Source organism: Schistocerca americana, chromosome 7 (assembly GCF_021461395.2).
Source record: "Schistocerca americana isolate TAMUIC-IGC-003095 chromosome 7, iqSchAmer2.1, whole genome shotgun sequence".
NCBI classification, from domain to species: domain Eukaryota; kingdom Metazoa; phylum Arthropoda; class Insecta; order Orthoptera; family Acrididae; genus Schistocerca; species Schistocerca americana.
The window spans coordinates 455816837-455833102 of record NC_060125.1 but is presented as its reverse complement, the minus strand read 5'-3'; positions in this window follow the sequence as shown (position 1 = coordinate 455833102).

The window sequence follows — 16266 nt, the reverse complement described above, 5'->3', positions numbered from 1 at the left end:
TTCTTGGCTTTTTTTCCCAATGTCAGACATATGATAACGTTTCATGCATATAAACATGGCAAAACGTTCACATCATGTGCTTTAAAATTTGTTGTGATTTGTGAATTTAAATGTTCTTGATGCTTTGACAGTTAAATCTGTAACCCAAGACCTACGGAAGGGTATACTTTGAAAACGCCGCCATTATTATACATATAGCACCTTAATGAAACTGAACACAGGACAATAACTTACAAAAGCCAAGAAGAGTTGTGCAACGAAGAAGAAGTTAAAATAAGTGCTGCCCAAGTGAAAGACCCCCGACTCATTTAATATCTGATGGCTTTGGTATTCACAGTGAAGAAGATGTATGTACCATGTTATTGTTCAGCTGTTGTGTCTCTAAGTGGATGCTTACTTATCATACTAAGTTCAGCTGCATGTAGGCTTTACGTGCAATTTAGTGGACCTCTTGTGTTGCTAACAGGCTCCTTCCAGTGAATGTCGAAATCCATATTCCTGTCAAGCTTTATCAGTCGGCGTGATGAGCAGAAGTGTTTAGAGTTTTATCGAATCAGTACTCGACTGCATCCGGTGTCGTTATCACAGCTTGTACCGGAGAAACCATTTCAAATTACTGCAATCATCTGTACTGTAGTCATTAAGGAAGTCAAAAGGTTAGATTTAAGATATGATCGTTTTGAAGCATGGGCACTTACCACGTTCAGTAACAGTGCAGTCTGGAAGAAAAGCCCCACAACTTTATTGACCTGCATTTTAAACAAAATCCGGAATCAGTCTTTCAGCAACAAAGCTACTCTTAATTGCATCCCACGTGCAACTATATCTTTCCCCCCAACTCTATTCTACATCTGTTCTAACTCATCTAACACCTGATGTAATGAACTTGCCGACGAAGCAAATATTCTCTTACGTCCTTGAGTTTTCGTGTGGAAAAGTTGACCGTTGGAACACATTCACAGAGACTGTTGCTTTAGATCAAATGGATATTCTTTAATATTGGAAATAAAGGAACATCTTGTAATGATAAAAACTAAATTTTCCACTAACGTATGTTTCAAAAATTTGGTACAAGGAATTTAATCACAAAGATTTTCGCAAAGGATAATTTACAGTTGGTACCATTCTTAACTTAATGCACTGAGATGCCATAAATGATAAGTTAATGGAAGCACAAGGTAAATCATTTGGGCAAAGGAAGTCACAAATTTAAGTTTAATTTCATTTTAATGTAAAAATTCTGCTCTGGAATCTGCTGCTTCCAGTTACAGTCATATCATTTTCATGTCTGTAAAGTAAAAGACTGGCGTGACGTTACATTTAAGCTATTAATGTAACTTTATCAAAGCAAACCCACTATACATCCACCTCGCGAGATTCCGCCATAGCACATAGTGTTGTACATCTAGACTCTTCTGTGTAGTACTCTGGATAATTACTGAACTAGATACTATTTGTATAATGCCTTTGAATGTGATGTTCTGTACCGGCGGCAGCCATAACAAATTTGCGGCGACCTGAATTCCCGTCAATCCTGAACTCGCTGCAGTGTGGCGCCGCGTGATTGCAGCTGCGCCTTACCGTACACATCGCGGGAGCGGCTTCTGCACGGATTCTGCAACTGGAAGGGTCACGTTCGGCTCGCTCTCCATGCAGCACGCTGTTCACTACACCAATGCAGGTTGTCCCCTAGATTCGTGTCGGCGACGGTGGTGGTCACCATCACACTTGTCATTGGTGTACTAGTTGATGCCCACGGTCAAGAAAGCTTGCTTTTGAGGTTTAAATACGTTTGCTGCCGCTAGACGACTTGATTGGTGTTTCTGGGCTGCCACTGTGCTTTACGGCACGTAAAGAGGGCAGACGTGAACATGAAGGAAGTAATGTCGAGCGGGTTGTAGATGTTGGATGTTAGTGTGGCAGAACACATTTTGATAATGGTGAATGGCACTGAGTTGCAAGATTTTCTCATTTGGTAAATTAGACAGGTAGTGTCACCTATGTTCCTGGGAGAACAGCAAAATACACTCACACACAAACATAAACGCATATTTCTTGCATATTTATATATTTTTTTCTGGAAGAACAGACACGATTTTGCTGCAGCAGAAATTATGAAGTAAGACACAAAGGAATTGCACATATTGGCTGCGAACGGGCATTGATTGAAATCAATGCGCAAAATTTTAAATATGTGGCAGACTGGGATTCAAAGGCGGTTCTTGTACTAACTGGGCACATCCTCTGACCACTAAGCCACTCGGACACAGTGGCACGTTCTTCATGGACATGAAATGAGAGTTTGGCGTCAGTGGCCGGGAGGCCCCTTGCGGGGCAGGTACGACCGCCTTGGTGCAGGTCTTATTACATTCGATACCACATTGGGCGACCTGCTCGCCGGATGGGGATGAAATGATGTTGAGGACACCTCAACACCCAGTCCCTGAGCGGAGAAAATCTCTGACCCAGCTGGGAATCGAACGCGGGCCCGTAGGACGGCAATCTGTCGCGCTCGCCACTGAGCTATCGGGGCGGACACGTTGTTCGTAAGTTGAGTATACAGCTACGTACTGTTCCGTTAAACCTTTTCTGTTGGAGAAGGGGTGCATTCTCAAAATCATTTATGTTGTGTGCTAGCCTGCAAACCGAAGTCACAAACTCATATTGGGGTTACATTTGGCTGGAAGTAAGTGTTTGAAATTCTGCGTTGTTATAACTGTGCAAGAAATTATTTGTCGTTTTTATCTGTTTTCCTTCGTTCCTTTAATTGCTCTAATTGCGTCTATGCATCTAAATGAAGGCAGTTTGTTTGTTGCCATACGCGTTTCACTACATTTATTTGGGAACCATTATCAGTGGCCTGAAATACATGCTTCTTTTTTATATACAATAAACGTATTATGTGATAGATATAATATGCTGATATATATTACATTTTGTCGTGTTTTCCTCTTGCTTTTTAGGTTACAATCAACAACTTTTGTAGCAGAAGTTCCGTATTGTGCATGTATCGTTCAGTGTTACCTACGATTGCCATCGCTGTTAACACATGTATGTGTTCCTGTAGATGTATTTGTTGGTCTTCATATTCCAGCTGGCCGATTTCTGGCGTTGCTTAGACACATTCGTCACATCGCATGTTTCACTTTCACTTCCATTTGGTGATCAACATATGTGTGTTTTGGGTGTGTAGTGCGCGCGCGCGTTTTTATATATTCTGCTATATGTTTGTGTGTGTGTCTGTGTGCATATGTATTATTATTATTATCTTTAATAGATAGTTTATGTGTATGTGTGTGTGTGTGTGTGTGTGTGTGTGTGTGTGTGTGTGTGTTTGCGTGGGTGGGTGGGTGGACGGGTGGGTCGGTGGGTGTACATTGCTGTTTGGAAATAGTTTTTTTGGAATGTGATATGACAGTTATCAGAGTCAATAATCACAACAGCAAGTTCCTGATATTGCAAGAAATTTTCACATACAGAGAGCCATTGCAATGGAAAAGAAAGTACTCAATGACAAAATCCATATAAGCAATAACTCCTCGATTATGGTAGTCACCAAAACAATAACAAACCTTAATGGAACCAGGATAAATAACTAATGAATCTCCTTTCCCTCTTCTCTCTCTCTCTCTCTCTCTGCGCCCTCCCCTCCCTCCCTCCCCCCCCCCCCCCCCCCACACACACACATACAGACATATGAACTCATATTTATTAATTAAAAAACATTTGGACACAGCAAAATACACTCACACACAAACATAAACGCATATTTCTTGCATATATATATATTTTTTTCTGGAAGAACAGACACGATTTTGCTGCAGCAGAAATTATGAATTAAGACACAAAGGAATTGCACATATTGGCTGCGAACGGGCATTGATTGGAATCAATGCGCAAAATTTTAAATATGTGGCAGACTGGGATTCAAAGGCGGTTCTTGTACTAACTGGGCACATCCTCTGACCACTAAGCCACTCGGACACAGTGGCCATTGCAATTGCGCAGACTATCCTACCACTCGTGCACATCCGCACTGAAGCGAACACCGGCCGTGGTGGGAAAGCGAATGATTTCTTCAGCGCGGATGCTCAACAGGCTGGAACTCTTATAGGAATCGGTGAAACGACGCGAGTAATGAGGATAATGGACAAGGGGCACTACATTAGTAGTGTGCGGAAAAGTAGAAAGTAAGTGTCTGTCAGGAGGCGTGCTACGATAGTCTGTGCAATTCCACTGACAACTGGTTCCGGATGGCTCAGTAGTCAGAATAGCTTCTCAGTAAGCAGGATACTCGGGTTCGAATCCCAGTATGCCACAAATTTTCAGCTTTCCACATTGATTTTAATCAATGTGAGTTCTCAAATGGCTCTGAGCACTATGGGACTTAACATCTATGATCATCAGTCCCCTAGAACTTAGAACTACTTAAACCTAACTAACCTAAGTACAGCACACAACACCCAGTCACCACGAGGCAGAGAATATCCCTGACCTCGCCGGGAATCGAACCCGGAAACCCGGGCACGGGAAGCGAGAACGCTACCGCACGACCACGATGTGAGCTCTCAGCCAATGGTTGTATGATTTCTCTTAATATCCCACGATTTACGCTTGCAGCTTATATTCGGAAAGAAATTACTTTTCCAATTAAAGGAAACGAAATTTGACAGTAAGTTAGGAAAGTATCAGAACTCCAATTGAGATTTTATCTCTGTTGAAATTATAGAAGCCAGACTAAGTAAAACGCGACATTCATATTTGCGTTACTAAATTTCCACATGGCATTTGATAAAGTGGAATGGAATAAAATGTTTTCCATTTTAGCCCACTTGGTATCAACGTCAAGGATAGAAAGTAAATTCATTTTTTTTTTATGGAAAGGAGGGCCAAAATTAGGAAAGATTGTCCAGTCTGACCACTGATATTTATATATGTGAAAGATGCAACGAGGGAAGTTATTCACAAAGTATCTTATATACGAGGGCTATCCACAAAGTACATTACGTTTTGGAATTAAAACTAAATAAAGTATTGGAATTTTTTTTATTATATACAGATGAACCCCACACTTAAGTACTACTTTTCTACATAGTTGCCATTTAAATTAAGGCACTTATCGTAGAGATGGACGAGCTTGGAAATTCCTTCGTCGTAAAATTCGGCCACCTGCGCCTTCAACCACGTGGTTACATCTTCTTGAAGCTGTGCGTCGTCATCAAAACGCTGCATAGCCAACCACTTCTTCATTGCTGGGAATAAGTGGAAGTCGCTCGGTGCCAGGGCGGGACTGTACGGCGGATGAGGAAACAACTCCCACTTAAAAGATTCGAGAACTTCACGAGTGGCATTTTTCGTGTGGGCCCGGGCGTTGTCGTGAATCAGCAAGATCTTTGAGCCCAACCTTCCCCTGCGCTTGTTTTGTATTGTTCTTCTGAGGTTGTGCAGAGTTTGGCAATACCTTTGAGAGCTTATTGTAGTGCCTCTTTCCAGGAAATCCACAAAAACCACACCTTTTCTGTCCCAGAAGAAAGTCATTACGTGGTTGAAGGCGCAGGCGGCTGAATTTTACGACGAAGGAATTTCCAAGCTCGTCCATCGATACGATAAGTGCCTTAATTTAAATGGCAACTATGTAGAAAAGTAGTATTTAAGTGTGGCTTTCATCTGTATATAATAAAAGAAATTTCAAATACTTTATTTATTTTTAATTCCTAAACGTAATGTACTTTGTGGATAACCCTCCTATGTGCCAAAATCTATACCAACCACACTTTCAAAATGGTTGTCATAATGTGGGAGTGAAGTATTTTATGGAAGTGCACGAATAAGCTACCAGAAACTATTTGAACTGGTCTATTTACGCCCTTGAGGTATAAATACAATACTTGTAATTGATTAAACCTTTAATGCATATGGTGCATGTCCGCAGCTTGTGGTCTCCTGGCTAGAGTTGCTGCCTCTGGATCACGGGGTCATGGGTTCGATTCCCGACCGTGTTGGGGATTTTCTCTGCCCAGGGACTGGGTGTCTGTGTTGTCCTCGTCATTTCGTCATCATTTATGACAGTGACTACATTGGATTGGGAAAAATGGACAAAATTGGGACTTTGTACGGGCGATGATGACCGCGCAGTTGAGCGCCACACAAACAAAACAACATCATCACACGATGCATACGATGTGGTAACATTGACGTGTAGGTGGCGTTCACACTGGTTTACTGCGTTCGTCCCACAAAAATTCTTCCCTGTTATTACTGTTGCCTTATCCTCACGTGCAGCAGTTAAGCATAATCAACGGTGGCATAGTAACTATGCATGAATATGAAACTGCTGATTTCGAAATGTATGTGTTGCGCTACTGATTACGTATAAATAGGGATGTGAGACCCTATTAGATACGAAGCCAAATTGGGTTAAGGGCAATTGTAATTAGTGAGTGTTCAGCATTACAGTGATGTGAACTGTGTGTGAGTTGTTCCGAAACATAAGCATCTTGCAGTAATATCTTTCAACGGGGAACAGTAATTTGGCGAGACGTATCTGTAAAATAATCCATATGACGCTGAAAATTGAAGACACGTATTACAGCAAATGAGACGATATTGAACGAATGGTGGGTCAACCGTAAAATGATCCTGGTTAGCAAATACGTGGACATGCAAGTGACATGGGCTAACTAGCCAGAAAATAAATATTTTGTTATATTCTAACTCATTTGTTTCCCATTCGCGTTTTGTTTCTTCTTTTCCTTTGTTGGTTTTCAAAAAAGAAAATTTGGTACAATGGTAGCCCTTATGTGAAATCAACTCTCCATAACAACAATTAAGTCACCAGACCAGTGTACTGAGCTCAGTTATTACCGACTTTATCTTCATTTGAATTAAAATGTTTCGGCCGGCCGAGGTGGCCGTGCGGTTAAAGGCGCTGCAGTCTGGAACCGCAAGACCGCTACGGTCGCAGATTCGAATCCTGCCTCGGGCATGGATGTTTGTGATGTGCATAGGTTAGTTAGGTTTAACTAGTTCTAAGTTCTAGGGGACTAATGACCTCAGCAGTTGAGTCCCATAGTGCTCAGAGCCATTTGAACCATTTACAATGTTTCAGCTACAACACAAGATAGATTTAAGAAAATGTAGAGTATTTAAACGCAAAGGGACCTCGTTGAATCTTTCATATTCGATATGAGCTTACGAAAAGCTTAATTGATCGGATAAATCTTAGGATTCTGAAAGATTTCCTTCCAACCTATTTTCATGAAAAAAAAAATTACAGAAGCCTCTGATACACTTAACAGGACATAGATCTCTTTTCCAGTGAGTAAATTTATTAATAACCAAAGCGATGAAGGAACTGGCTTCCTTAAGAAGAAGCGAAATGGCACCATGTTGCTTGCACCTTACTCGCTCGTCGAACCCTTAATGGGATTCAGCTTAATGCCGACAAAGCATCACACAACACTCCGCTTACTACAACGTACAAAAACATCAAGTTACTAGAACGGCAACCTAAGCTCACTGTAGATAGTGCAGAAACAAACTAGACAAAAATAATTTTAACATTCTGTACAACTGACATTAAATGATAGCTGAATCGGAACACGAATTCATGAAGTGACTACGGAGGTATTGTCATTAAACAGCCAGATAAAAATAACAACTAATTACTTGTCAGCCTTCAAATTTATATACTATTTCGCTACGGAAGCAGACTGGTATTGAGAAGGTAAATGTTACAGCACGGCTAGGGGAATCATAAAAACATGTGGTCTGAAAACAGACACAAGGTTTACCCAAAGACATGCTCACCAGTTTCAATTACGGTGGCACAAATACACGGTATAAGAACCCAAAGCACCTCCTTGGAGGCGAATGTGGATGAGCAGTCACGTAACGTACAGCGAACTCAGAAGCGACTTACACCGAGAACTTCCGTTTAATCGTCCATGCACAATAGTTAGTCCAAGATGAAGGAAGTGGCGCTGATAATTGCTCGCTGCTGTCCAGCCGTGCTTCCATCCCCCAACTGACACATCGGTGTCCTAAATGGGAAGCGGCCGACTTTCTCACGGCGCAGGCGCGGCCGGCGCTAAGTTCACGCTTATTGCCACGGCCGAGGTGTCCACCAGGTGACCAGCAAATCCATGGAGATAAAAAATAAAACAAGGTAAGTGACATTATGTCACAAACTTGAAGCCGATGTCCGCCATCTCAGCATTAGGCTCATCGCATTCATCCCCCCCCCCCCCCATACCGCGGTGAGACTGTCGCGTGAAGTCAATCTGAGTGTGTCGTATTACTAGAGGGAATACGCATTCAAGAACAGAAAAACTTTCGACATTGCCTCCCTGAGTTTGTTGAATGTTATCGAAAAGCAAATCTGAAACTGAATTTATCGAGCGTTGCTTGGATCAATTTCAAATTAATTCCATTGATTTTCCTGCCTCTTTGCTGCTGTGAATGATGTGTGGGTTCATAATTCGAGGAGCGGGCGATAACTACGGAATCGAATGAAACCTGTTATCAGAAAAACAAAAAAAATAACCTGACGACATATTTATGGCGAGGATTTCCTCATATTGAAAGTTACTTTATGCTATTACGAAACGAAACTAAAACTTTGTTTTTATAACTTTGCTGCGGTTGGAAAGCCGGCCGCTGTGGTCGAGCGGTTCTACGCGCTTTAGTCCGAAAGCACGTGGCTTCTACGGTCGCAGGTTCGAATCCTGTCTCGGGCATGGATGTGTATGATGTCCTCAAGTTTGTTAGGTTGAAGTAGTTGTAAGTGTAGGAGACTGATGGCCTCAGATGTTAAGTCCCATAGTCCCTAGAGCCATTTGAATTTTTTTGCGGTTGGAAAATATTGTACTACTTACATCTTTCGGATCAACGGTAAAAAAAAAAAAAAAAAAAATACATAATCGGCAAACGAAAAAAAATCTTCGTTCTTCAGAAAAACAGATACCCTCACCACTGTTCTTTTTTAATGAAAACACTGAGAGAAAATAACTGCGAACTGTGGGAAATCCAGCCATTTACCGGATTTCACACCCTTTACCATCCTCCTAGCCCCACACCAAAGAAGTGGGTTCTATAAGTCCTCTTGTTGGGAATCTGGCAGACTTTGCAGTGTCTCACTTTGTGACGCCTATATTTACAATTAGGATTCAAAAATTAAATGTTTACTTATGCCGTCAATATTACTCCGGCAGCGACACGCGATACATGGATGAGTATTTAATGTATATGGCTTGCTTGTACCCAACCGGTTTCAGTGGAGCATCTCATTCTGTTTCTGAAAATTCTGTTCTTCGAGAACACCTATAAATATACCTAAATAAGAATGATGTAGACCTGATTCCAGTTGAATGTGGTCGACAAACGTGACAAAATTAATGTCAGTTACCCGTCTTGAGCCATATGTGCAGAGTGTAGTAAATCGTAGGACCTGTTGTGTTTAACTCACACATTACAGGTACATTCACCACGTCTCATTTTGCCCCGTCAACTTCTAGAGGACGGAGTCTACTATTGCTCTCAACACTCCTTTCAAAAGCTAAAATATCTGTAGTTGCTGTTCATGTGGAAAACATAAAATCCCTCTGAAGGTTCAAGTCCTAAACGCAGTGCTCCTCACGACCAATACTTTGCCAATGCGCCTGAACTGCCGCTGAAACCGACACTGGTGCTTCGGACTTATGTGTCTTGAACAGTCATCTCGTATTTACGTCCCGAAATTTATACGCCTTACCTCCGTTATGAGTCTCAACTGTTACTGTTCTGATTCACCATACATATACTTTGAACACTTTGAACACTTCTACCATGACGTACACGATTAATTTGTGAACAAATTGTCGCTAGAAAGTATGTTTCTAATTTAAATATCCCATGAGTTACTGAAACTGGTAGCATGTGCGTAAAGCGTGCATCTTTGGGCTATTAAAACGTATCTTAATTTTATGCTCACACCAGAAGTAGGAGCCGGCCGAAGTGGCCGTACGGTTAAAGGCGCTGCCGTCTGGAACCGCAAGACCGCTACGGTCGCAGGTTCGAATCCTGCCTCGGGCATGGATGTTTGTGATGTCCTTAGGTTAGTTAGGTTTAACTAGTTCTAAGTTCTAGGGGACTAATGACCTAAGCAGTTGAGTCCCATAGTGTTCAGAGCCATTTGAACCAACCAGAAGTAGGGCACCGTCTCTGTGAGATAAATCCCCCCCCTATCTCGAATATTATGGACTCAGAATTGACTTAGCGCTTCTAGGCCTCACACAATTGACGGTGTTAATGATACACGTTTAGTGTAGTCTAATTTTGATGTTAATTTAGATAAAAGAATTAATTTTTATTTTATTTCTGATAGCTAGGCCTTAATACTAGTTCATACCACTTTATTTAACATTCTGCTAATTATGTAGCATCTCAAGTATTTAATTAATATGGTAATTACTAATGGCCTGATACAAACAAAAATAACACGCGAATGATCTCAGTGATTGTATCTGTATATAACTTTCACTGACGTTCCTGTACATCTGTCGACAGCTTGCTGACAATCGTATCAGTTTTATTAACTGAGTCAATTAATTTCGAAGAGTGGATCTGAAACGTATTTTCTGATTATCTGTAGTTCTGTGACAACTGGGGATATTATGGTTCAAATGGCTCTGAACACTATGGGACTTAACTTCTGAAGTCATCAGTCCCCTAGAACTAAGAACTATACCAGCTGGATTGCAACTCGTAAAAAAACTTCCTGGTAGCCGCTAGCTGTCTTTCTACTTTCATACTGCTAGTGTATATCGATGCCTCGTCTCGAAAGGATTTCAGTACTTTCACGGATAGAACTTATTCCCCGGAAAAATTGTGGACAGAGTTCGAAAACCAATGAAATTTGAAATATACTAACATTTTTCACCAGGGGGACACTGTATTACCGCCAGCCTGGAAAAATTGTCCCTTGATGTAATATAAAAGGGAAAAAAATCATTTCCTCCTCAAGTGAGAACGTTTTTATAAAAAGCAACTACTTAGAATTTGACACTTAACTCTATAACATTAGAAGATATAAGGATGTAGTCCAACAACCGAGTGAAGTATTCTCTTTCATGCGGCTGGCACTCCGAGTAGCCAGTGGCTTACACTGAAGCATGTGTTGCTATAACGCAGACAGCGTAACTAAAAGAAGTAAACTGCTTTCCAATACTTAATTCCTATTGTGAAGTCAGACATTGCAGGTTACCAGCGGAACACTGGAAGACCTTTCGCAGTACAAATGAATAAGTGTACAATATCAGCCCTAAGTCACAAAATGAATTTTTTAAATTATACAGTATTTTATTCCGGAGTTTGTGGATCCGTCTTCAGCATCTTCATGGTTCTTTCACATGGTGTTAACGGAAATTGTACTACACGAGTTGTTACAAAACAAACAATTCAAAAAATGTTAGTTAAGATAGACAATTTTTCACAGAACGTGGTGTAAGACATAGGAAAAGATATTGTTTTCAGTGTTTGTGAAGTCATTTTAATTTTATACTTTCGTAAAATTTGTCTCTACACATAAAGATAATCAGATCGTAAAATTTTTTGTATGCTACCTATTGCGCAAAATATCTTTTTCGTCAGCACCTGATGGAATAAAGAACATAAAAAATACATCTAGAGAATTTAAGACCCAAAGCAGATGATAATGTATCCACTGCTTCTGATAAGCCAAAATGCTTAAATAAAGTTATCTTGTGTGATAAGACGCAATTTATATATAATTTCACGTGAGTAATCAGTCACACATTTTCAAACTAGTGAATAACATTAATTTTCCTCATACTTATTGTCCTGTTATCGCGTGCCACTTCAGAAGAAAAAACTTTCAATATGAGTTTTACTTTTTGCAAGAAACTACACAATCGGTTAAGAAGTTTGATAGGGGTAGCGCTTACTTTGTGCATTTATATGGAGACACTTCGTCACACAGGAAGTTATTGCTCTAAGCAGAAGGGCCTGAAAAAGAGAAATAAGCCATAATCATCGGTATATGTGTGACAGCTTTCGCTACCCAGTACGTTACATAACGTATGGAAACGGGATTCATCCGGGGCTCATACCTCGATTTCTGTTGGTGATAGAAAGGTACGGTCAAGTATTCCGTATAGCTATTGGCCTAGGGAAAATTTGTGTACCACACAGAAGAATCGTCTATGTTACAATACGTGATCAAAGTATGAATATTACACCCTTCCTCCTGCTTCGGCAAATGGTGGATATCGACTGGTTCTTTATGCATTTGATGCTGTCAGCGGTGAATCTTAAGGGGATTATAGAAGAACCATTAGTTTATGGGCGGTTCTCTAGAAAACCCCACAAAATTTGTTTACAATACTTTTCGTACCAGAAATGGGTTTGCGGATTTAAAGACGGCTATTAACATTAAAAGGATGAAATTTTTGCAATCTATTCCTGAGATTCCGTTCTAGAACAAACCGCAAAATTTTCTTGATATCTGTGCTCGTTTCCCAGATGCAAAAGTTTATAGTTACCTACTTCTACATGTGGCATTCGATCTCGAAATCCGGTATGAGACGAAATCTAAGTGCGTAATAAATGACTGCAGAAAACTGATCGAATTTTAACGGCATTATCCAGGCATTTATGTAGAAGTGCCATATTTTCGCTTTCAAAAGTATTTATCCGTACTGAAGAAGAACCCTAAAATCATGGTTTTCGGGAACCAAAATTGTGAAGCCGATTCCAATAAGACTACGTAAAACAAATGGGCGTAGTTATGGCGATACTTTTCAAAAATCCGGTCTCGAAAACCTTGAAAATTTTATGAATGTATTTATCCGTTTCCGAGACACAGAGCTTCTAAATTACCGCTACTGTAAAAGTAAAATACGCAGGTAAAACCCGGTGTGAGGCGAAAACGTAATTTATAAAGGGATGTAGCACGGAGAAATATGCTGTTAAGTGTCTCCGTTATTATCAGAAGAGTTCTGGGAGCCCCATGTTGTAGTTGTGAAGCACATGCAAAAATTTTGCGCTCATAAAATCCGGCGTTTGGCGTGCAATTAGTATTGCTTTGTTTCAGTTTCACGCAAGTGAACTATCTTACGTTTTTTCAGTTTGACATACGTAAACTATTGAAATTTTACTGGCCCATAAAGCTAATTTCTTAGGAGTGACAACTCGCTGTAGCAGGAAAAGAAGGGAACCAGAGCAAACCTGCTCCTATCAGAGCACAAAAAATTCGAACATGCTCCTATATAAAAGACTCTGATAGAAAAGTGGGGTATCAGCTGCTTCATTCTACCTTCCTCAGCAACCTTGAAATTTTCCTCAAAAATTTTTACGTGCGTGCATATTCCCGCTTTCTTTACCTGAGAAATAAGGAGACAGTGGCAGTGGGAAAGAGACGGAAAAGTAATAAATACTGGAAGATAGTAGACAGTCGTGTAAAGAAGACACTGCCAGTGCGACAGGAATAAAGAGACGGAGAAAGTGGAGGTGGGTGAGAGCCAGGGATAATGAGACACAGTCTATGACAATGACAACGAGGAGGAGAGAGATTTCGACAGAGAGAAGAGACAGCAGCAGTGGGAAGGAATGTGTGAGACAGCAGCAGTAAAAGAGAGTAAGAGAAGACAGGGACAGTGAGAGGAATCAGCAACAAAGGAGACTGTGCTGTGAGAAATTAGATAGTACCGGAAAGACACAAAGAGACAATGAGATGGGTTGAAATAGTGAGTGAGAATGGGAAAGTGGTTGGGGATGTATATGGGCGACGTACAGCGATAGATTACTGGGTTTGAGTGGGCCATAGGGGCGGTTATGAGAGTGAGAGGTGAGCTGCATGTTGAAATGTCCGCAGTATGTGACCATGCCAAAATTTGTGGGAAAATCCCGGGGACGTTAGGATGAAGCAGACAGTACCTCGCTTTTCAGTCTTCTAAATAGCAGCCTATTCGCCTTTTTTGCGCTGGGATAACATTTTTCCGGTGGTAAATAACAACGCAACGGTAAGACTTCAAATACCTTATCTCACAATCCACGCTCTGACGACGAAACTACGATAAAGTATCGAAATGGTGCACCTGCATATATGTACACGCGAGCAGAGGGAACGCGATAGCGTTCACTCCAAATCGTTGTAATACTTTGTATTGTATTGTGTAGTTTTCTTTTCTGTGATAAGAGGGTCCCTAGCATGAAGTAAGCAGACGCTGTTAACAGGCGTTTCCTTTCAACATCTTCCCCAGAAGGTTATATTAATGCATTTTGTGTACAATTTCGTAAGTGTGATCTTTTTAAATGAACGAACTTTGTTTTATGCTAATCCAAGAGGGTGTCACAAAACATATCCTTGTAGATAAGAAACCTGTATGTGATTTCGAGGCGACATTTACTACCATTATATCTACATAATTAGAGCTGTTTCCGCTAATTACTTAACATTGTGAACTAAAGAGTATGCTGTTAAAAGTTGGCTCTGGCAGTTATTCTAAACGCGTGACAGTCTTCATTGCCTAGGGTCATTCTGGAAGACGTGCTGGCTTTAAGGAAAGCAACATGGAAATACCGTCTTGGATCTGCGTAATATAACTGCTGTCAGACTACCGGGTTGTCAGATGCGAGAGACCTCTCGGTAATTTAATATTTTCTGGAGCCCCTAACCATTTGTGTCGCTTGCCACACATTCTGCTATTCAGAATATTCATACACGAGGTATCTCTGTCCTTGTAGCAGACTGGGACAGCAGCATTCTTACCACATCGTGAGATGACATTCAGCGCTGGACTATCTGTCTTAGTATTTGATAATATTGAAGTCAGCAGACGAATAGCTCATCGTTATTACTCATAAATCCCATCCTCTGTATACGTTATAAGAATGGAGGTATGTATGTACCTCCAAAATTGCTCGCTCTATGCTACCAAACCTTTGCACACACATCACTCGGTATCCGGAAAATTACGCGGTGGAAATAAAAACGCCTGCCTCTCAGAGGAATGTGGCTGGGGTGAAAAAGAAGACAATGCAGCGCGCTAAAATACCCAGAAAATATTCATCAAATATTTGAGAGTGAGAGCACTTTGCAACTTGGAACAAACATTGCACAGTACGCATCAAACCCTTACGTAACATTTTCTTCTGACTTCCCTCACAAAATGATGAAGGAAAAAGAGTTTATCGCTTACTACATTCCCCCTGTTCTTGTTGTACCTACAAAAACCACCCAATGGATCTCCAAAATTACATCATTGTACCACACTTAGTTTATGAGATACGCGTATAAACACTGAGATATCTGCAAAGCTATTTCCTTAAACGTAGGGTAGCTCACACAGACTATACTCATTGTATTTTTGATAATGAGGGAGCACTTACCGACATCAAACCAATCTTATTCTTAATTTCAAATCGTTTCAAAACCTTCATGGTCAGCATTACTTATTTTACACATTAACTCATTTCAAATGCAGTCATAAGTTGGAAGCTGTTTTATACAGGGGAATCTGAGTCTTTAATCAGGAGGAGTTTTACTGATTACTTACAACCTGGAATTAATCACTGGGACTTAAGAACCACACACCTGCTTTAAGGGCGGAAATGAAAAGGGGGTCACACTGGAGAATAACTCTGGAACACCTGGAGCTATTTGAACCAGTCGCGGTAGATACATAATTATGTGTATGAAAACACTGGGGGAGTAAGATTTCCCATTATCACTAGGGGTGAAAATGTGAATGAAAAGGGGTGACGTAAAAATTTGAGAAAACGGTCTATTGGAATTTATTTCTTGTATTTAGTTGTCACTGAACACCTTTAAAGGACTAAAATGCTATCTGCCTCTTTGTTTGCGTTGATCGGCGTGTCGCTGGTAGCGAGAATGAGCATTACGGCGATCCTATGATTTTCTTAATGTGTTTCAGGGCTAAGACCAGACCACATGGATGATTATCAGTGATAAATTTAAAATCCTCCCTGCAGTCGTAGGGCTTAAAACAGCATCAGACATACAAGTGAACGATTTACGTCACATACGCATATATTCAACATCACTACTTAAGCTTCTGAATACACTTCAACCAAAACTGATAGATAATTACCATCAGGAAAAAAAATACTGTGGTGGTGAAATCCACCAAGCTCCCACTGGAATAGGTTTGGCGGTGATAATGGAATAGTGGACCGAGAAGGGACAGATTAGTAGGTGGAAAGATAGAGCAGGTTGAGAGAATGGACAGACAGAGAGGGTGAAGTAGG